Here is a 23,380-nt window from a genome sequence, read left to right as displayed (position 1 = left end):
TCATGTTGTTGTGTCACCCTGCTGCTTACTTCCTCTCTCCCAAGCCAAATGAATATTTGTTCAGCTGATATAAAGTCAAAAAGTTTCAGATAGAAAAATGAGGACAGAGTCAGTGACAGAAACCAGACTTGATTTATACAGTAGCTGTTGTCTCCTCTCAACTGAAAGGAAAACCAAACAAAACAACAAACAAAAACCAAACATGTCTGTGAGCACTCTATTATTTTGCCATGGGAAGAGCAAAGGCAAAATCTTGAACCACTTCTACTGGTGTTTTAGGAGAAGTGTTGACTGTCAGAGTGAGTGCTGTGCTTGGGAGAACAAAGGGTCAGCAACAGCAAGAAGAGAGCAAACAGCTCCCTTGTGCCTGGATCAGAGGTCAGTTCTGGAGGCACTGGCAGGACTGTTTGTGAAGTCCAGAGAGGACTGTGAGGATTGTGCCGTGTTAGAAATTTAAAGCTAACAAAGTGTGATGTCTTTTGAAAGTCTGGCTACTTACTTGAGGTATTATCAGCTGCAAAAGATACGCCCTCAAGAAAATGAAACATAAAAACTTTTGTATACTTCACAGCTGCAGAGTATCTTAGACATTTAATGTTTTCTGGTCCCTTTTGAGAAGTTCATTATAAGTGTATCAGTCAATCAGCTTGATGGCTACTGTATTAAAGTAATTAGGTATATTGGACAAAAAAAACCAAACCAAAACAAAAAAAAAATTCAAAAAAAATCAAAAAAAGAACCCAAACCAATTTAAAATCTCAGAGAAGCTAGAAAAAGAATGAGTAGTTTCAGGCTATTGGCCCATATTTAACCAGATTAACACATAGCAGTAGAATGTGGCACTGTTCTTCTGGGAGATGTGGGCTTCAGTTTCACTGGGTTGTAAAGGTGAGCATTTAATAACCTGTAGAATTAATTTCTAAGTGGTACTGAAAACTGAAAATAAGAGTAAGGAGGTCCAATCTGAAAAAGGCACACTATGTACTACTTAGTGTGTAACTTCGTGTACTTCTAAACTTCATAAGTTACCACCCCGAAGGAAAAAAAATGTTGGCCTAATAAGACTGGACACACATCCAGGGAAGAAAGGCACCCAACAGACTGTGGTCAGATCCCAAGTTGCAGAGAATGACATTGATTTCAATGACACCAGCACAACTTTTGTCATGCAGCAGCAGAGAATTATGGTTTTACAGACAACCTCACTGTTCAGCTCCCAAATATACATATAATATAAACATAAAAACATATAAATAAACATATAATTTCCCCAGCTGACCTCTTTAATGTAGGCTGGGAAATAGCTCTGGAAACAAGGCACACTTTTAACAGGCTAATGTATTATTCCTTTTAGGGATGATCTCATCACCTAGCTGGAAAGAACATGGCCTCAGTGTTTCTGGAAATTAAAGCTGTCAGTGAAGAAAGGTTATTTGCTATGGGGATTAAATATAGTAGCAACCCTGAGGAATGTTTGCATTAAAAAAATACTAACACAATTCTATACATGAATAGGGAAGGCCAAGAGTGAAATGTGTTGTACTGATGCAAACACAGAAATGGAAAGTGGTTGTTAAGTAAAACTGTCTAACATGCTAAAATTGTCATCACAGTGCTCAGAAAAGCTGGCGACAGATTCACTGGAAGTTTGGAATAAAAACAGCAATCCAAAACAAATGGATTTCATCATATCCCTTAGCTGACGTGGATGGCTGTTACTCATGGTCAGACACAGTGCATATGAGAAATTTCTGCTGCATGCAGCTGATATGATTCAGAATACACTTGTCACACATCTGACGCCTGAAATTGAGAACTCATGAAAATATGAGTTTCATTTATGATTAAAGCTGCTTGCAACATGACAGCTTTAGCAGAATTCAGGTGACTTATTTTATTCTCAAGTGTTTAAAAAGTAAAGCAAAGAACCACAATTCAAAAGAGGGCAACACAACATTTATTTGCACAACATTTGGCACAGCAACATAAATGTTCTGTCACGCAGGTGAGACATGAGATTTTTCATTATATCAAGCTGACAAGAGCAGTGAGTTGGGTCCTACAGACTCCTGGTGGTGTTCAAATCTAAGGAAAGATGAAGCTTTCCATGGGTTTTTTTTTGAAAGATGGGGTTTATCAAGACAGGTGTCTCACATCTCCCAATTTTTCTCATGGGAGGAGCTGCTTTCTGAGTGAATGTTTTTGGGTGTCCCAAACACAAGGAACAGATGACAGAACATGGAATTTCTGAACTGTTAGAATTGTTAAGACATAGCTATTAAATTTCATTCCACAATGCCAAGAACTAGAAGGTTTATAAGAGGGTTATTTTGAGGTCAGCATCCCTGCATGTTTGTGTATACCATAGAAGTGACTTCACCTAAATAGGATTAGCTGCTCAGTTTCTCTTTAGGTTAATTAGTTTATTGTCTCCAGCCACTACAGAGGGTAATCTCTGTCCCAAACCCTGTCTCCACCAGAGCCAGCCACTTCTCTTTTGGGGTGTTCTGCCACTAATGCTCACACACCTGGGCTCAGCCTTTCTGTTCTTGATGTGCATACCAAACAGAAGATGCTGGTCCCAACTGAGTAAGTAGTGTACTATGAAAATTAAGCAAACTTTTCCAAGCCAAGGCAACAAAAATACTTGCCTGAATATCTGATTAACACCTGAAGCAAAGAATTCTCACCTCTGTTTTCAGCTGAATAATAAACACCCATGGTTTTAATGGGGGAATGCAGAAATTTTTTACTTACATAAAAAACAAAAGTGTAATATATTTTTATCCTTCTGTGTTGATGTAGTAGAATAACTCAACAGTAAGGCTCCATAAAAGCTTCCAGAAACTCTGGAGTACCTGAATGGATATTTTATGAACAAGACAAGAATTCAGTAGGTTCACCAGTTATAAATATCTTTGATTTCACATGATTCTGCATTCATTGTTATCAGCACTTAATGGTTCTTTGGCATTTGTCTGTTGGTTGTTTTTAACTGGGGGCTACCTCACTTGTTTTGGGTTTTTTTGTACATAGAGATCCTACATTCATTGCATCTGGAATGTAAAAATATCAACAAGAAAACACTGATAGGAAGCTACTTAGTATCTTTACAGAATCTTTCTCTATTCCTGTTTAGGATTTTGCACAAAAGACTTGAGACAAAATAAAATTCTATAATGTCACTTAGGAGAAAGAGAAAGGTGTTTAATGAAGATTAAATTAAAAAGGAGCAGTAGTGGTTTCTAAGGAAACTTAATATTCACCTCTATAAACATCAATGAATTCCTCTAGGTTTGGTTACTATTTTTGGTTCCTATTTTTTTTTTTTTAATTTTTTCCTCCCTGCTGTTTTTGGGGTGCTTAATTTTTCTCTTACTGGGTTAATCCAAAGCAGGAATTTCAAACCACTTCACCTTTTTCAGATAGAAAAGGAGGGGACACAAACATCCATTGGGAGATCTGAAATGTGTGTTGCAGTGATTTGTGTGACCTCCTTCATGGAGCAGACAAGTTGCTATTAAACAGCTGGAGTAGATAAGAGTGTTTGGATAGGCACAGCAGTCGGTGCTTGGGAGACACAGCTACTAAGAAGACAGTTTTTTCCCTTTTTATATTTTCAGTGTGTTGCCACTCTGGGTTGTGGAACAGGGCAGGGAACCCTGAGTTAGAAGAATGACCTTATGGAGGCAGGTTGTTATTGTTCAGCCTTCAAATCCTCAGTCAACTCTGTGATGAATTTTCTGTTCCCCAAAGAAAGGATAGGAGAAAAGAAAAAGGAACTGAAAATGTCATGAGATAACTTCAGAAGCAGAGACATTTTCCTTCTAGATATCATATGACATCTGGTGACTTGTAGCCAGGGGGTAGATCAGTAACTACAAATGGATGGGTCATGTTTTGCTTCTTCTTGAAGTTATGAGGGATTTACAGCATGTGAAAACTGAAGAAAACAGGGGCAAGAACAGTCAGTAGAGATGAGCAGACAAATTGAGGCTAAGATTTTGGAAATCTGAGCAGAAAGCAGACTGATCAGGAACAGAACACAGGGGAAACACGGGGCAGCTTGGCATACTTCATCCACAAGAGGAGGAACAATATGAACATGGCTGTGTTGGGACTAGCAAAGTGCGGAGGACATGACGAATTCTCCAAGCATTACCAGGTACTCAGAGAAGCTACATAGGTTATCCTGACAGAGTAATATGATTGAAAGCAGATAAATACCCTATGGCTGACTGCTGTTTGATGTAGCCTTTAAGCAATTCAAGATTGCATCATGGATGCACAGACTGCAGATGAATTATAAAGAACCTGGATGGGGTTCTGGAAGGGAATCAACCTGGAAGGCACGGTAAATATGCAAGGACCATATTAAAGGACCAGTTTTTGCTGTTCTCTCTGAGAATCAGTGTGTAAGGCTGTATAAGTGAAGTGCTGGGGTAAAAAAGTGAGTTAAATAGAGGATTTTTGTGGAAGAGATTTTGTGGAAGACTAGTCTCTCTTTAGAGGCAAGTCAACTTTTTGTGTAACCTGTGGCTCAGTGCTTAAGGAGGCAGGCAGTGAGGATAATTAGGAAGTTATTCAATTAATAAAAGAAGAGGGGATAAATAAGGGGATATACTAATTTAGTATAAAATCAAAATGTCAAAACCAAAATTAATCAAACTCAGGGGCAAGGGGAAAGAGATGTGATACTTTTGTATACAGCAATACTAGTGTAATTTATGAATGTAAATACTAAATAGTAGATACTAAAAAAACCTACTGAATACTAACAAATGCTACAATGTATTTAAGAGAATAAATTCAGCCTTTCAGGGAAGAAGGAAGCCTGGTGAGATCTGCACAACTGGAGTGCTAAATTCTCTTCCTGTTACCTGTTTTGGAAGGGATGAGTGGACTAAGAGGGAGAAAATGATATTGTCAAAAATGATACTATCTGTTTAATCACTGCCAACTGAGAAGCAAATATTTCATGAATCTTTGCAAGCCAATATCCAAACAGGTGCCACAGCCCAAAGACTTAAGGACAAGTTGATGGTCTTTGTAAATATTTACCTATAAAGCGGAAACTAAAAGGTCTGGGAAATGTCATTCTGAGTAATAGGTGCTGACATCCTTATTCTGCCAAATATCCTTAGTTGTCTAATTCTACAGGATTTAATCTTTAATTCAAAAGCTTTTTCTTTGTCACAAGGCAGTTGTATACTCGATGCCTTCTGGGAAGTTAGCAAGGAATTTCTCACAGTTCAGAAGCCCCTTGAGTGGTGAAGTTGGCATTGTGGAGTTTGGTTTGGAGCTCCAGGCATTGCAGTGATGTTTCCTACGTGGTCCATTGTTGAGCTGATTCAGTGTGACTGGGATGCAGTAATGCAGCTGCATGAAGTATTCAGTATGGAGTGGGTGCAGGAGGTGGGAGGACAGCGCTTTTGTGGAGTTTCATCTCCCAGCTTCTCTTTGCTGGGAGGTGTTCTTGAGTCATGATATTTTGCTTGTCATGGAATACATAACTCAACAAAGCTGTGATCTGCTGTCTCTCACCCAAGGCAGGCACTGGAAGTACCTTCTCTTTGCTGAAGAAGGGCTCCCAGAGCCTCACTGAGTTTCTCAGGTGGGAAAGTGTGGGAGCACACGGGATTCTCTGTGCAGGGAGGAAGATTGTCTCATCTCCTGCATGGAAAACTGCCTGAAAGAATGTAGGTTACTGAACAATGAAAAATGAGGAACAAAGGGAGGTGAGAAAAAAAAACAACAAAAAACAGCAAAAAAACCCCAACTGAAAATGAAACCTAGAAGAGAAGGAAAATAACACAGCAGGATCTTACACGTTTCTCTTTTGGGCTTTGAGGAACAGTCAATATGCTGTGATGGCAGAGCATCTTCTAGTAAGGATGATGATAATGATGGCAAATTTTCTGTTCTGGCAGTGACTCAAAGACATGTTAAAAAGCAGCTATTGAAGTTGGATATTTTTAAATCAGGATGTCTGGATAGCTTGCATCACAGTATTCTAAAATACTGTGTGAGTAGCTCTCTGGATTCGTTGTGTTGATTTTTAATAAAACTTGGAAGAGTAAGCTAGTGTCAGAAAGGAAGCCAATGATGTAAGAAAATCTGAAAAAGGTAATACAGGTAATATGGTGGGTCTACTGGGGCTTTTAGCTCCAAAGAATGGCTAGAGCAAGGCTGGATAGTAAGGTTTTTTTCCTCATTGCCAAGGATTCACTAACAATACGTTGTCCTAGCTAACCTCAGGTATTCTCTCAAGAAGGTCATAAGTTTGGTTTAAAAATAGTCCTGATGGAAGCACAAAGCATTTCACACTCATCCCACATTTTCACGAGAAGTTAAAATATTACCAAATAAACAAGTGCATATTGCTTGGGTACTTTTCAAACCTGAATGGAAAACTTCATGTGTGGATCTCTAAATGCAGTTGACCAATGAGCATGATACTATTTGGTATTTTTATTAACAATCTAATGAAAGGACTGGCAGATGTTAAAAAAGTGGAAGAGTTTTAAGCCCTGAACGTGACATGCCCCAAAGCAAGGCTCGCATTAAGATCCCAGGAAGTAGAAATCTGGATGTTACTGAAGAGACTCAGAGCAGATAGAGAAATGAAAACGAGTCCATGTTACTCTTGTGCTATGGTATTTCCACATATTTCCTCTCATTGATCTGAAGTGCTAACACCTAAGGATGATTTTTGTACTGACAAGTGCACTAGTGGGACACCATGAATGTGAAAACAAGAAAGTCCTTTCCAGAATTATTTTGCTAAATAGCAGACAGTACAGAAAAGGCATATGGGAGGGATGAAAAAATTGAAAAGATTTCTTTATACTGATACAATCGCTGCATTAGATTTATGCAGAGACAACCAAGGGGATGACTTCATGTAGATTCACAAGCAACAACATGAGAACAGAAATCTCAAACAGTGCCCTTTAGCACAGCAGACAAAGACAAAATATGCATTAGCTGGAAGCTAAGGTTAGACAAATTAGATCAGACAAAATGATGCATTAAAGTCATAGAATCTACCTGTTGTTGAGGTATCTCCATGATCCTCAGAAATGTTTAATTTAAGCCTGCTTTACTGGGAACTCCTCACTCGACTGAACAGTTAAATATTAAATTCATGATCCATGATTTCCCCAGGAATTTCTAATGCTAATTCAATGCTCTGGTCTCAGACTCATTTTCATGGAAGTCAAAGATGGATGCTGGCAGGTCTTTTGGTACATTCCTGATTTTGATGCTATACCTTCAGGAAATTTCATTTTGGTTTTACCTAGTGTCATTTCAGAATATTTTTTCCTAGACAAGGAGCACATGGCTGGAAGCTCATCACAGCTGAGGTGTCATTGGCAGGCATGGAGTGGCCGTAGGAAAACAGAAAGCAAAGAGACTTCACATATTTCTAAATGTTTCTAAATGCCATTTTTGGTGAATGGGCAGGCTGTGACTGTGCCTCCTGTGATTCCCAAAATACTGTTGTGTGACAACCACTAATTGCAAGTGAGAGGCCTGAGCACCTCAGTTTGGGGCACTCTGGCCCTTCCTTCTGCAAGTGCCACTAGGAAGCAAGCAGCTACACTCAGATGGGAGCAATCTGATATTGGTACATTAGACAGGAGGCAGGGAGACCTAGAGATCTTGGCTCTGGTCCCAAGCCTTTTTTCTTCTTCCACAAAGAAATGTATTCAGAAAGACTCTATACTTTTCCTTTCCTTTCCTTTCCTTTCCTTTCCTTTCCTTTCCTTTCCTTTCCTTTCCTTTCCTTTCCTTTCCTTTCCTTTCCTTTCCTTTCCTTTCCTTTCCTTTCCTTTCCTTTCCTTTCCTTTCCTTTCCTTTCCTTTCCTTTCCTTTCCTTTCCTTTTCCTTTTTTTCTCTCTCTCCCATATTCATTCACTTAAGGAGCTGGTGAACCTCAGTCTGTATTTGGTTACAACAGGATACAGCCAGGGTGCAGCCCAAGCCAGTTACAAGTAATTGTGGTGAAAAAGGGAATAAGACAGTGGAACAGGCTGACACAATGGCCTCACAGAGGAAAAGAAGTTAATAGAAAAGCTTTTCTGAAGAAAAAAATACATCCTCCTGTGTTGTTTTCCCCACAAGCAGAATCCTGCCAAACTGTTTCTGAAGGCAGGAAGCAAATGGAAAGCTAAAACCATGAAGATGTGTTTCCCTGTTCTATGTATAGCTTACAGGAGTGATAACAGAAATTAACCACATGCCTCACAGACCACAGAGATTCAAAGAGATTTCAGCTGACTTTGTGGGAGCTGCTAGGTACAAAGAAAACTGCACAAAAGGCTTCTGGAATTCATAATACCACAGGCTAGTAAGAGTTTCCTTCCTTTTCATAAGACCCCCATGAAGCTAAATGTGTACCTTGGAATTTGAATCTAGGTAGTATTGCTTAGGAGGCAAAACTAATTTTTTTTTTTAGGAAGGAGACCTTATGTAAAACCTACTAAAAATTACAAATAGACAATAAAGAAAAAAAAGTGTTATTTGACTTGTGACCTTTTTCAGCTATGTCAGTTACTATATCAAAAAGCAAAATAACTTCTTTCTCTTCTAGTTCTTTGTTGTGTGGATTTTTTTAATACTTTAATATATGTTCCTGTCTTAAAAATATGTGCTTCTTCAAATTCATGAAGTCTACTTGTAGAATGAAATCAGTTGCTTCCCAGTAGAATTCTGTCATTTCACTTGTTTTTGGAACAGCTCTATGGAAAATAAATAAGTGAAAAGACATTTTAATTTTGTTGAGGTATTTAACCCATAAATGTGCATTTCTTGATTATTACTGAATTTCCTCAAAAGGGAGCTATACAAGCAATTTTTGAATGAAGGATGTGCAACATGGTTAAATTTTTAAAATCACTATGTTAATTATTGTTATTACAACCGAAAAATTGTGTCAAAATTCTGCTCACATAATCTTGCTGCATTCAGGCTATAAGCTAATTTTAATACAAGGCACTTGTATTAACTTCATTTTCTTTGTTGAAACATTAATGGTTTATAAGATGTATCTTCATTAAAGTTTAGTTCGTTATTAATTATTCTTTTGCGAATGTGAAATGCAGCCTCATTGACAATGGCACCAAAAGGCATAGATGTTTCTTCCACATCATTACACACCTATTCACTAAAAAGGTCAAATGGTTAGAACATTTTGCATTACTGAGAAATAAAACATAAGAGCAGAATGGGAAAAGTAGCAGCATTGCTCTTTGACAAGTTGAATATTTCCCCAAGTGCTGGCCCTGGTGGATTTCATTCAAGTTAGTTAAAGAAATTACTGAAGCAATCTCAAAGCCATTTGGGATTATTCTGGAGAACTTCTAGGGGGGAGAGTACAACACTGTAAGAGTGTTGATCTTCAAATCTTTTTAAAAAATTCTGGAACAAAATTAATCTTTAAGAAGCCATAGGATAATAAGAAGATGGGTAAATCATGTCAAACTGCTATAATTTTCTTTGGTAATAGCATGATTGGCATCATGAGGCAACAGCAGCAGAACTGAAGCAAATGTCTTGACTAATTTCTGGAAACATCTCACATGATATTCTCCCATGAAAGGAGGGTGACTGGCTAGGTGACCTTCCTGGAGGGTGATGGAACTCTGGTGACACACTCGTTCTTGAGGAATAATCTCCAGAGACCCATTTTCACCAGGAACAGACACTGAGTGGGGGTTTGTCCTGTGTTCTTGGGCTAGGACAGGCTTCGCCAGTTAGGAATAACTGATAGTGGAAGGGGAATGGGATTCACTTGGTGACTGGGCAGGTTCTTCAAGAAAGGAAGGAAAAACACAACTTGATGTAGTGTTAAACTGACAGATTTAACTCAGAACACAGCACTCAAGCTAGAGGAGGGAACCTTTGCTTTTCAATAAAGATCAGAGCATGCACTTTTAGGCTCTGTATTTCAATATGTATAATAACTGGAGGCTTAAAAAATGCAACATATGAGGAAACTTCAAAGGCTTGTACAGCTTGGAGAAGACTGAGAGGAGACAATTTCCTGATTTGCAAAAAATTTATGTTAAGAATAATAGAATAATCTGTTTTTTCAGCTCTGTAATGTATGCTGGGAAGAGAGGTTCAGATTAAATATCAGGAAAAAAATGCCAGTAGTTAGGTTAGAGGAACCCTGCCATAGGTTGCACAGCTAGAATATTAGGCACCACAGAATACATGTCTGAATAGAAGCAGGAATGGTATAGATAATGGGGGTTTCTGCCTTTGGCAGGGGATATACTACATGATCTCTGTAGGCTGATATTTTCTGTGATTGAAGTTGTTAATGGAAATCAGAATTTGATAACTTGGGAACAGTCAGGCTGTGGATGTGCTGATGCCATTGCCTAGCACACTGGAAAAAAAATTTCCTCTCCCTCCCCATTTATATCCATTTAAAACCTCAAGCTTTATTCTATGCTTATAAGGCTTCTGGTACATGACCTGTCTTTGTTTTTTTCTGTGAATGCGCTATCTAGTGCAGTGGTTTATACTGCATTAAATCCCAGTTATTAAACACACACCACTACTGCATTGATCAGCAGCATCACTGCAGATGTGGTGCACACCCTCAGCCAGTGTTTGGTGCTGGTACAGAATATAGACAGAGAAATCAACAATCCAAGAGCCATTGCCTTCTCCTGAGATTGGGGTGGCTGACTGAGTCCCATAGGGGTTAGAAACAGCAAGATAGAACAAAACTAAACTGTTAGAGAAAATTGTTTTATTGGACCAGGAAAGTATGGAATATGCTGGCTCATACTCATTACCACTGGTATTGATTGCTCATGGGATTGATATTAGGTAGAGAATAGAACTGGAAAGGATAGAAAGGAGAGATCAAAGCAGTGTTTACAGTCTCAAGTGTCATACAGACCCTGCCTGAAACCACACCAGAATCATTTAAATGGATTAGATCCATGCAGTATCTGGAAGATATAGTCTGTTTTGCAATAAAACATTGGCCTAAATAAATGTGTGAATCTAGGATGAGCATGACAGAATGACAGTCTTTGAGTTATGAATAAATTATAACAATAATATATATGAGAAATTTAAAATGGAGCTAGCTGGGAAAGGTACATTATTTAAACAGAAATATTTGGGGTTTAGAACATTGTAAATATGACATTTATTCTAACTTCTGATCAAATGAGAAAGGTTTGTCACTTAATAAGCAGAGTCATGGGATCAGGAGACTCATCAGGAAGTTCCAGATTCAGGTCTCTAACCTGAATTACTTCTGAGGAACTTTATGTTTCTGATAGAAGACAGTTATTAGTGAACATTTTTAAACAATGACAGCTTGAATAAAAATTATTAAAATGTGGAGCAATAATTGATTGTGTTCAATATTCACTGGAGGAATATTGCTTCATCCACTGAACCAGCATCAGACAACTTTTTCTACCTGAAATATGGCCAAAAAATGTGTTTTGAAAAGGCATGTATCAGTTTTTCTTTTTTAATTTTGCAGATAGTAAGCCATGCCTGCTGCATATCTTGTTAATGGCTGAGATAAGTTAATTTCCTTCATAGTATGGTAGTATGGGGTATGTTTTGGATTTGTGCTGAGAGCAGTGCTAATGATGCAAAGATGTTTTTCATTGCAGCTGAGCAGTGCCTTGCAGAGCCAAGGCCTTTTATTGACTCTCACCCACTAGGAATAGGCTGGGGGGCAGAAAAGTTTGGGAAGAGACACAGCTAGCACAGTGACCTCAACTGTCCAAAATGATATTACCTAACATTATGACATCATGCTCAGCATAAGCATCTGGAGGATGGAGATGGAAGGGCAGGACATTTTGAGTGATGGCATTTGTCTTCTTCAAGCCCCTGTTACACATGATAGAACAGAGCCTTGATTGCCCTGGGAGATCGCTTGAAACCCCTGCCAGCTGATGGGAAGTGGTGAATGAATTCATATGTTTTGCTTTGGCTTGTGAACATGGCTTTTGCTTCACCTAGTAAAATGTTTTTATTTCAAGCAATGAGTTTTCTCACTTTTACCCTTCCAATTCTCTTCTCCAAGAGGGAGAGGCAGCTGTATGGTGCTCAGCTGCTGTGTGGGATTAAACCATGACAGTCCATAAACTGCAGTAGGATTTTACTGGGGGGGATGCCATTCTGTGAGAATATTTGGAATTTTAAGTCGTCAGTAATGACCTTCTTGATGAAGTGCCTCTAGCAGCCTGAATCATACAAAACCAGATGTTGAAATCCCCTGTGGTGTTAACATTTTGAAACTCTTAGCTAGAAGTCATGAACCAGTGTCAGTCTGCTGAGACTTACTGGTTGGCATGGTTAATGAAAAGGTTATCTGAATAGCTTTGGACAGGAGATAGCCCTGTAAAACACTAAGGGAGCAGGGACAATCAGTACAACTGCCTCTGTCAGATCATGCAGGTATGACTAGTATGTCCTCTTCACTTGCCCAGAGATAATAATTCATTCTGGAAATTTTGGGGGTTGCATGGTGATCCCTGGTTTTTTTGTTACATACAAGATGGCAAGAGGGACCTTTTAAAGCTTATTGGATATTAAAAAATACTTCTGATTATAAGTTTAAAATTATGCTTATAAGATGATACACTAACCAGGAAACATGACTGGTTTTCTTCTTAACTTGAAGTCCTGTGGGACATATTCTTTTCATTCACAGCACACTTAATAATGTCTGGGCAAATATGTTTCCCCAGGCCTCGTTCTGGACTGCTAAGCATGAATAAGCACCACAGTGCTTTTGCTAAATTACCAGACTAATACAGTGTCAGTACATTTAATGCATCGTTTGTCATAGTAACAAAGATGGAAAGTACTTTCAGGCATTTGTTTTTATTTGGGAAATGCGTACGTTCAGAAGCCAGACTCAGCAGGAAAGCTGAGATTGTTAGAGCACAGAAAGCACTTTGGGAATCTTAGATAAAATTAGATGTCTTTATGTGAACAGATGAACATGCAACACTATCATTTAAAGTATAACAGACCTAAACTTCTGCAGCTGTCTTAGGAATACACCTGTGTGCCTAACTGGTTTTTATTTGGAAAGTATTGATATCAATTCTTCAAGACTTTGAGGGTTTTTCTGTGTGACCAGTTAGATCTATGAAATCTCATTTTACTTTCTCTGATATGCAACGATTATTTCTCGACCAAATGGCAAAGTTCCCATACTAGCAACTACACTCAAAAAGTATTGTGAATTTATTAGAAATGGTCAAGCCCATGGCAAGCACAAATATTAAACTGTCAGAGGACCATAAAAATTATGTACATTTTCAGAAAAGCTCAAGCACATCCAGCCACACCTACAAAAAATATTACTCTCTTAAAGCAGTGCACAAGATGTCAGGAATAACAGTATTTAAAACACAATCAGAAATTCAGCCAAATTAACTCCATTAATTTCTGTGAGCTTTTTATAAGGCTTCAGTATATTATATCTGAAAACCAAGTAACACCTACTTCATGGACATAAAATTCCAGCTGCTTCTTTAAAGTAAAGAACCTTTATTTCCCTTTATGTACTGCTTGAGGGGAGTGAGGATGTTGGGTGCTGCTGTAGTTTGAGCCCATGCTGACCATGTAATTGGAGCTCTGCAGCTGCTTGCCATGCTTGCCTCCTGCTTGCATTTCAGCATTGCTCAGTATTTCTATTTGGAGCAGAATTAAAGTGTTTGCTCTCCAAGTGAATCCAGAGGAAAGCAGAGAGAATGAAAGGGTCAGCAGAATTCTGCTCTGAGCAATGACAGCAGTGCCTGCTTGCAGCTTCTGTATTAAAATTATTTGAATTTATTTGGTGTGTGGATGTGTGATGTGTAGATGTTCATTGGTGATGCAGGGAGTTGTAGATAAGCCCCTTTTCAGATGTAATCCCCTTACTTCAGACCATTGCTTTCCTTTTATCATCCATTTTTCTTCCTCAGCTTCTTTCAATAGGGTGTTTACTTCCAGTCCCTTAATCTACCACCCAACCTCTAGTTTTAAGTTCTTGGAAGAGCCGTCCTGTTGTTTACATACCTCATAGCTCATTTCAGTTCCTGTCTGCCTTGTGAGCTGCCTATACTGGACATAAACCATACCACTGATCCCTCTGATCTTGCAGAAAGGTTGATTTCTTTGGCTTTTTTGTTGCATCTGAATTCATTTACCAAAGCCAAATGCTAACCCAGGGATTAACATTTGTTAAGAACTTCCTGAACCTGATTGGTAAAATAATTAAGGAAAAGCAAATATTTTTTATGGTGCTACAGAAAATGCAAATCTTAATTTTAGCAGATCTAAGATCTAAAGCTGAAATGAAATAACATTTTAAATGGCCAAATTGAATGAATTGAAAAAAGTACCATCCGGAAAACATTCCATCTGACTTCCAATTGACATCTTAACTAAATCATTTTAGTAAACAAATAAGAAGCAGAATTGAAAAGAGACAGATTGAAAGAGAATTAAAATGTCTGCATGAAAGTTGAATCCCATCGTTTTATGAGTTGCAGCTGATATCAGAGAAAAAAAGTAAATCTCTCATAGTCATCTAATGTCTGGAAGGTCTTTATTGCTGGCAAAACAACTACTGATCTTCCCCAATCAACTTTCACACTGCCAAAGAAGGGTGATATTTTTATCTTTGGGCTATTATGCAGTTATTCCATTGCCACTTCGATTTCTCTTTTCTACTCTATTGATGAAGAAATTAGTCTACAACTATTGTGATTTTAGCAACCTTTATAGCTTCCTATAGTCTTATAGTTCTTATAGTCTTATATAGACTTTATAACCTCTATAAAGTTATAGAGAAGACCCACTTTGATATTCCAGTGTACAGTGAAATGGCACCATGGCACTATGTAAGCCTGGATAGCAATGCCTCCTTTTAGCAGGGTCTTCCACTGCATTTGGTGTGTTTGATCATTTGGTCTGTGTTCATGTTAACATCTTAATTTATTTCCCACTGGTTAAAGCAACTTTCTGTAACATTCCAAGATCTGTTTCATTACATGAAAAATTAGGTAGTATTGACTGCAGGCGGGCAGATAACCCATTTACACTTTTAACTGCCTTTCTCATGAAACAAGCAGCACCTTTTGATATTGCTCCTCAAATTCTTTACCATTTACATCATTTTATGTATGCTTTTCTCAGAAGTGAAAAGTGACCTTTCTCTCAGTCTCTAAACTGTTCATCTCTGCCCCGACAAGTCATATTCCCTTTACATAGATGTAAAAGATTATACCTGATGAAGTGGATAATTGTAGTTGTCTGGCACGATGGCTTTTATTACACATCTCTGGTTTTCAGCTGGGATAGTGTACACCAATAAGGCATTTTTCTTTCCTAAAATTAATGGATGTACCTGAGCCACTTCATAGTCATTTCTTACTAGCCTACTTGATAACATTTTAGAGCAAAAGAACACTGTTATTCTGGGGGCTTGTCATGACTGTAATATTGCAAAGGCCTGATCCAGTGGCACTGAAGTGGAAAAGTTTCCCACTGACTTCAATAGTCATGTTTACAGTAACATGGCCTGGTGAAAGCCCCCTGACAGCTTTGATCAAGCAGAACCTTGTTCTTCCTCTGAGGAAAATGCTGTTCAGATCTTCTGGGAACAGAGGCCAACTCTGGAACCCACAGGAAAAGAGACAGTACTGGATGGGGATGTCTCACAGTCCATGTGCATCCCACACCATGGCTGCCACAGCTGGCACCCTGCTGCACAGGAGCTGCTCCCTCAGGTGTGAGGCTCCTCCCTGCTGGGAATTGCAGCAGAGGATGCTAATAAAGCATTGGAGTTAAACTGTGCAGTGCTTCAGAGGGAGAGTGAAAGAGTGGGGGAGGAATAAAGAACAGATCTTTATGGGGAGAGATTGGCTGCTCCCTTCATCATCAAGCCACATGCAATATGTTCTCTTCACAAGTATTTTTAGTACCTTGTGGTACTAAATAGGTTTGATGGATCAAACCTATCGACCTGTACTTTTACTGCAGAGCTTTGCTTTTATTGAATGTTTGATTCTCCACCACTGAGAAGGATGGAAAGAGCAAGTTCAGTGTCACAGAATCACAGAATCACAGAATCACAGAATCACAGAATCCTAGGGGTTGGAAGGGACCTCGAAAGATCATCTAGTCCAACCCCCCCTGCCAGAGCAGGGCCACCTAGAGTACATCACATAGGAACGTGTCCAGACGGGTTTTGAATGTCTCCAGTGAAGGAGACTCCACAACCTCCCTGGGCAGCCTGTTCCAGGGCTCTGTCACTACATTCTTCTTTGAGGCTGATGGAGGTTTTTCCCACTTCTAGGCTTTAAAATTTACTTAATAAATCTTTATAGACTAAGTAACAGTAAAAGCTCTGGTTCTGATTTAGGAAATATATATAAGGATAAATAATTTAGTTTAATATATCTCACTAAATAATATTAGCACACTATTCACAGGAATGCTGTAGAGACATATTAAAATATTAAATACAGTTTGTCTGATATATTTATTCCACTTTATGCCTTCCACATGACTAAATAAATGCACTTTCAGGGGAGAATCTGAATGACACTAATACAGGAAAGAGGTAACCAAGACACCTACGTCAACATTGGTTTTCTGCTTCAAGTTGATGGTCCAGTTCCAGACAAGCTTTTCAATTTATCCTATGCACAGCAAAATTAGTTTTTCTATTATATTAAGGTGACAATGAAATGGCAAATTTTGTTCAATGGCTTCTGCAGATTAAAATGTTGACATAAGTATGCAGTGCTAGAGGATAATTATTTAAAAATCAAATATTTACCAAAAAATTACCTTAATTTATACCCAGATGTAAGCATCCCTCCATTACAGAGGTAAAGATACACTTCTACTATTTGCCACTGTAATGCCTGCTGAAATAGCCATGATTTCTGAGATTATTAATATATGTGGTCTCATTTCTCATTTTCACTGTTTTAACTTATTTTAACTCCTAAAATATATATATTTATTTTTTTTAAACTACTAAAATATTTTTAAAGGCTTTTTGGATAGATTTTTGTAAGTGAAATAAAGTAGAAAATCCCTCTTTAGTTTCCATGTACCTTCAACTTCAGTCAGCATCAGGAAACTGCTGCATTTTCCTTCTACCTATTCTTTCACTGATTATTCCCCCTTCCTGCAAGTCCATGTGTACTCCCATATTCCCGGGCCCAGAGAGTGGTGCTGAATGGGGCTGCATCCAGTTGGCAGCTGGTCACTAGTGGTGTCCCCCAGGGATCAGTATTGGGCCCAGTTCTGTTCAATATCTTAATTGATGATTTAGATGAGGGGATTGAGTCCATCATCAGCAAATTCGCAGATGACACTAAGCTGGGGGGGAGTGTTGATCAACTAGAAGGCAGGAGGGCTCTGCAGAGGGACCTGGACAGACTGGAGAGTTGGGCTAATTCCAACGGGATGAGGTTTAACACGGCCAAGTGCCGGGTCCTGCACTTTGGCCACAACAACCCCATGCAGCGCTACAGGCTGGGGATAGAGTGGCTGGAGAGCAGCCAGGCAGAAAGGGACCTGGGAGTCTGGATTGACAGGAAGCTGAACATGAGCCAGCAGTGTGCCCAGGTGGCCAAGAAGGCCAATGGCATCCTGGCCTGTATCCGGAACAGCGTCGCCAGCAGGTCCAAGGAAGTGATTCTGCCCCTGTACTCAGCCCTGGTGAGGCCACACCTCGAGTACTGTGTCCAGTTCTGGGCCCCTCAGTTTAGGAAGGATATTGAGGTCCTGGAGCAGGTCCAAAGGAGGGCAACCAGGCTGGTGAAGGGACTCGAGCACAGGCCCTATGAGGAGAGGCTGAGAGAGCTGAGGCTGTTCAGCCTAAAGAAGAGGCGGCTCAGGGGAGACCTCATCGCTCTCTACAACTACCTGAAAGGAGGTTGTAGCCAGGTGGGGGTTGGTCTCTTTTGCCAGATGACTTTCAACAAGACAAGAGGGCATGGTCTTAAGTTGTGCCAGGGGAGGTTTAGGTTGGATATTAGAAAGAATTTATTTACGGAGAGAGTGATCAGACATTGGAATGGGCTGCCCAGGGAAGTAGTGGATTCTCCGTCCCTGGAGATATTTAAAAAGAGACTGGATGTGGCACTCAGTGCCATAGTCTAGCAACCGCAACAGTGGTTCAAGGGTTGGACTCGATGATCTCTGAGGTCCCTTCCAACCCAGCCAATTCTATGATTCTATGATTCTATGATATTCACATCCCATTGCACACAGCCTAGGTGTGGAGTTTTTGTGAGGCAGTTTCCTCTTTTGAAAGGAAAATAGGCTGGAAATTCAGTTCTGTTAAAGCCAGAACATGGTCTTTTTGAACCTCCTATTACTGGTCCCAGCCCAGCCAGCCCAAGTCCCTCTGCAAAGCCTGCCCAAACTCATTGAGAGTACACTTCATCCCTTCATCTAGATCACTGATAAAGATATTGAAGAGAAGTGGCCCCAACACTGAGCCCTGGGGAACACCACTTGTGACCAGCCACAAGCTGGATTTAACTCCATTCACCCCAACTCTTTGGGCCTGGCCATCCAGTAAGTTTTTATCCAACAAAGCCTATACCTATTCAAGCTATGAGCAGACAGTTTCTCTAGGGGAATGTTGTTTTTTCTACTGCTGTTCCTTTTATCCTTATTTTTTAAAAATTAATGTGGGAGATACATAAAAAGGATCTATTTATTTTTACCCTGAGAAACACCAGAATAGCAGCTTATTTGTACTTACATACACCTATTACCAGTTTTGAGATGCTTTATTTTGCTATAACTCACAGCCTCATGTGAAATAGGTTGATAAATAAAAGATTCCTCTACAACATTGATTACTTTATTCAAATTAGAAATGCATAGCTTTCTTCAATATTCATTCTCCTGAAACTTCAGATGTTATTATTTAATGAATTCCATAATCATCATAGAGTTTTCAAATCCAGGTGTATTGCAAACTCATAAAATAAATGTTTGCCTCATCTTTTGTTATCAGTATCAAATTCTGAAGATATTGGAATATCATTCTATTCCCTTCAAGGTACTGAAATCATAAAGTACAGCCTGATGGCATTTTCACCATTTTTTTCATTCAGTGCTCTTACAACTTTCAAAATAAGACAGAGTGGGACACATTCAGCTAAAATTCAGTCAGCTTATTAAACCATGCACACTAATACACTGAACTTGCTTATCATGGCTATTCTAAAATATTTCTTCATATTCCTCTAAGTGGTGGATATACAACTTTGCATATAGGTCATGAAAAAGAAGCATCTGAGATACATTACTTTAAGACAGAATGCCAAGAATAAAGCAGATCTGCAACAAAAGGATGTTAGAAACAAAAGGAGATATGGGAACAAAAATGGCAATCCAACTCTTACTTTTAACAGTGAATGTAAAACATGGGTAGCTGTAGTTCATTTCAGTAGCAATCAATTCATAAATATACAGACAAGAATCATTAGCATTTGCAAACAAACATCACCTCTTATCCAAGAGCTGAGAGCCTCAAGTACAGTGAATGATGCTTTTCATATTCCAGCTAAATGTTTTCTTTATATTTATTTCGTATTTGCTTTCATAATAAATTAGGACTGCAATAATATTAACATAATTTTTCAACATATTTTCCATAGAAGTGCATTCCCAGTCACACAATCTGATCTTTTAGCTTTCTTAATACATTGTTTCTTTGAGTCTTAAAGCTAAAAAAGATAGGTAACAATGCACTTCGTATTTATCAGCAACTGATTGCTCACAAGACTTTTTAAATCATACAGACTACAGGAAGTCACAGTAGAGGCCACTTCTTTTTTGTCTATTTATTGCCCTTTAAGTATGCTTGGCAGTCACTGATACTGCTACTAGAAAGCCTGAATTAAAAACATCTCTGGTTCATTCAGGCACAGCATCCAACACTGGACAAGTCACCACACTTCCCATCATTTGGTTCTCTTCTGGGAATTATAAAACAAATAAAACAAAGTACAGATGGTTGACTTTTTCGTTCTTCTGTTTCTTCAGTGCTCTCCTTGTATTTTTAAAACAAAAGTGTCTCATATGCTACCAAAATTCAGTTGCATTTCCTGACCCCTGTGTTCCCATATGGTTAAGTGTCTCTGGAGGCTTTTTTATTTAATCAATACTAAATAGGGTGGTGTTTAGGTCTTCCAAATACAGCCTAGCTTACTGACCTCTAGCATTACACTTAGGACACATGTTTGCTGCTTTGCTGTTCACTAATGCTTTCTGCCTGTGGAGCAAAAGCTTGGATCTCCACCCTTCAAACAAAAAGAGCCATTACCTTCTCATTACCCCAAAGCCCATGGTGAGATCCCCACCACACAGGGGTATCCTGGGGGCTCTGCTACTGCTTTGTGATCAGGAAGCTGCCATAAAGATACTCTCTAGCTCACCTGACATGAAGCTGAGTGCCATGGGCCTGCTATGCCTCATGTCTTGGAAGGGACATGTGGTGTGCCTGTATTTCCCTTGAAGAGCAAGGATTGTATGACAGCAATCTAAGCATGAAAACACATCAGACAAGCACATCAGAGTGGCCCAGGCTGTTTTCAGCAGAATTCACCATAAGCAACATTATTGCTCAGTTTGTTACTACGTGGAACCACACAAACAGCTTTTCTCTCCTGTCCCTTGCTGTAGTATAAACTAGGATCAGTCCTGTGGAATGTAGTCAGTCTAGACTAACATGAACCTGAAACTAACATCTATATCTAACCTTTTTATGCATATTGAAAGACAGGGCTTTGTTGTTGTAATTACATTCTTTTAAAGATATGAGTTGCATAAATCTCATAATCATTTCCTCTGTCTGTAATGGCTGTAATTTGCAGGTCAAGAAAATTCCTAATATTAATTCCCACCCTGCACACAGTGTGTTTTGGCAAGTAATTATGTCTGAAGGGTCAGCAAAACACACTGATCTTCACATTTTGAACAATTTAATTAGAGTCTTGTTTTCTGTGTGGAGCTGCATAAGCTATGAGTTTAGAGGAGAACATGAGTGTGGTCATGGTACTGAGGCTGTCTCTGTAGTCAACAGCAGAGAGTGATCTGCAGGAGGGAGGAAAGGTTGCTCAGGCCTTCTGACCCACACTATATGATTTAAATTAAAGACAAACTATCAGTTTATGTGACTGACTTTACCTGGAGGCTGCTCTCTCAGACTGCTGATTTTGCTGCAGATGCCTTCCTGAGAAAAGCTAGCAAGTGAAAACAGAAAGTAGCCACTCAAAATAAGGAATACTTCAAATTTAAAATTAGTCAAAGTAAAAAAAAAACTTTGTCACAGATTTACAGAGTAATTTTGCATGACTCCACAAGAGAAATCTTCTTCACTTTTACAAATTCAGCCCTTCCTTAGATATTTTTGTTTATTTATTAGTTCTTACTCATTAAGCTGAACCAGTTAATGCTGAGGCCACCTTTAAGGACAAGCTACTGTTCTAGATAAGGAGGGAACCTCACACATCCCAACCTGTCATTCACTCGATGTTTTTTTGATGCCACCCAATGGTACACTCAGTGGTAAGGGGAGTTCTGAATCCTTGTCCTATTCATGTTCTAAAGTAATCCTGAAAATTAACCTCAGTAAAACAGCTGGTTTCATTTTTCAGAAACAGAAAAGAATCCAAACTGCCTCTGCCAGTCAAAGGTGTCAAAACAAAGAGATAAAAGTACCAAAAGGAACATCATTGCTAACTTGACAGCACAGCCAAATAGATAAATTTGTAATGGTAAGCAAGAATTGCTATATAAATGATTAAGTGTGTTTTCACAGGTGCTTCAGAAAGGCCTTATTTGTAAACTCTTTTCTTATAACCTAACCGCAGTTGTGGTAGATATGAGCCAAGATTTGGGTGAACCAGAGAATCTGACTGGGATACTCCTAATCACAAACCAAAGAGGAGAAAATAACCAGAAAAAAAAAATAATATAGCTGATGAAAAATAATTGATCTTGAATAGGTGCAGTAAGACTGTATCTATCTGATCCACTCTGACTCTCTGAGTCCTTATGCTTTGACCCTGGTACACTGCAACATCCTTATCCACAACTGCCTCTTTCTGGGAGCTCAGGGATGCTCCTGGGAGCCAGGTCTAGGAAGGCAGCATGAAATGATGGATACAGCTCACATGTCTCTCTGCAATGGACACCAAAATATGTTTGAACAGGAATGTGAATCTGTTTTAGAGGAGTTGACAAATGTTACACTTATTTGATCTGTTTATAATAACAGTGCATGTGTTTAATGCACTTAATGTTTATGCTGGTACACTTAATTTTTTCTTTTTTTATAAGTAGGTGCACTTTATGCACTAAGCTCTGAACCACACATCTGTGATTCTTAAGCACTGACATCAGTTCAGGGTCAATTTTGATTCTGCATAGTACTATAAAATTTCAGTATGAATTTTTTCTTTGTATGACTGACCTATAGCTAATTTTAGGGCTTCTGTGTTTTCCTTTTCAATAATGAAAGATTGTTAGAGTTGGCTGACTCATATAGCTATGACAAGCAGGTAGAATACAAATAAGGGAATGTTAAATATTGTTCTTAATTGTCTTCATTCCCAGCAGCTGTTGTCACTAAAATGATCAAGGACTGGCAACAGATACCATAGGTTTCTGATTGATTATGGTCTTCCTAATGATCTTTTTGAGCTCTTGAACTTTCTGTGAACTTAAAACCAACATTTCCTTTGCAAGACAGATAATAGCAGGATGCAGTGCTGCTGCTGCTCCTGCTGTGCATATTTTCTAAGTTGCAGTACTGCTGTTTGGAAGAGCCTATGTTTGCTACATTCAGAATGTACCTAAATGTACACTGCAATTTTTGACATGTTTTATCTAATGTTCTTGATAATTGCTATTAGCCTAGATAAAAACATAAACTACTGCACACTACAGATTATGAAAAAAAATGGTTAAGATCACAAAAATGACAGCACAGAAATCACAGAAAGTTAGGGCTTGGAAGGGACCTCAAAAGATCATCCAGTCCAACCCCTGTGCCAGAGCAGGATCCCCTACATACTCCTGAGATGGTTTGTGGAGTCAAGAGAGGGTGAAAGCAGCAGTTTCACCCCTCTCTCTCAAACCCTCACCATCCGGCCTCCTTCCTTCTTCTCTCCATCCCTTCCTTGCTTCATCTTTCTTCCTGGCAAACATAAGTAAGAATGAGTTACATGAGTTAAGAATAAATTTCATGAAAATTTTCTGCTTTGTTAAATGTTCTAATGAGCCATTTTCACTTAAAAACTTTGCAGACACTGTTATTTACTGATATTTAGTGATTTGCCATTTATTA

The sequence above is a fragment of the Calypte anna genome, chromosome 4B (genome assembly GCF_003957555.1).
Source record: "Calypte anna isolate BGI_N300 chromosome 4B, bCalAnn1_v1.p, whole genome shotgun sequence".
Taxonomy (NCBI): domain Eukaryota; kingdom Metazoa; phylum Chordata; class Aves; order Apodiformes; family Trochilidae; genus Calypte; species Calypte anna.
The sequence above is the reverse complement of the archived record's forward strand: the minus strand, read 5'-3'. Positions refer to the sequence as shown.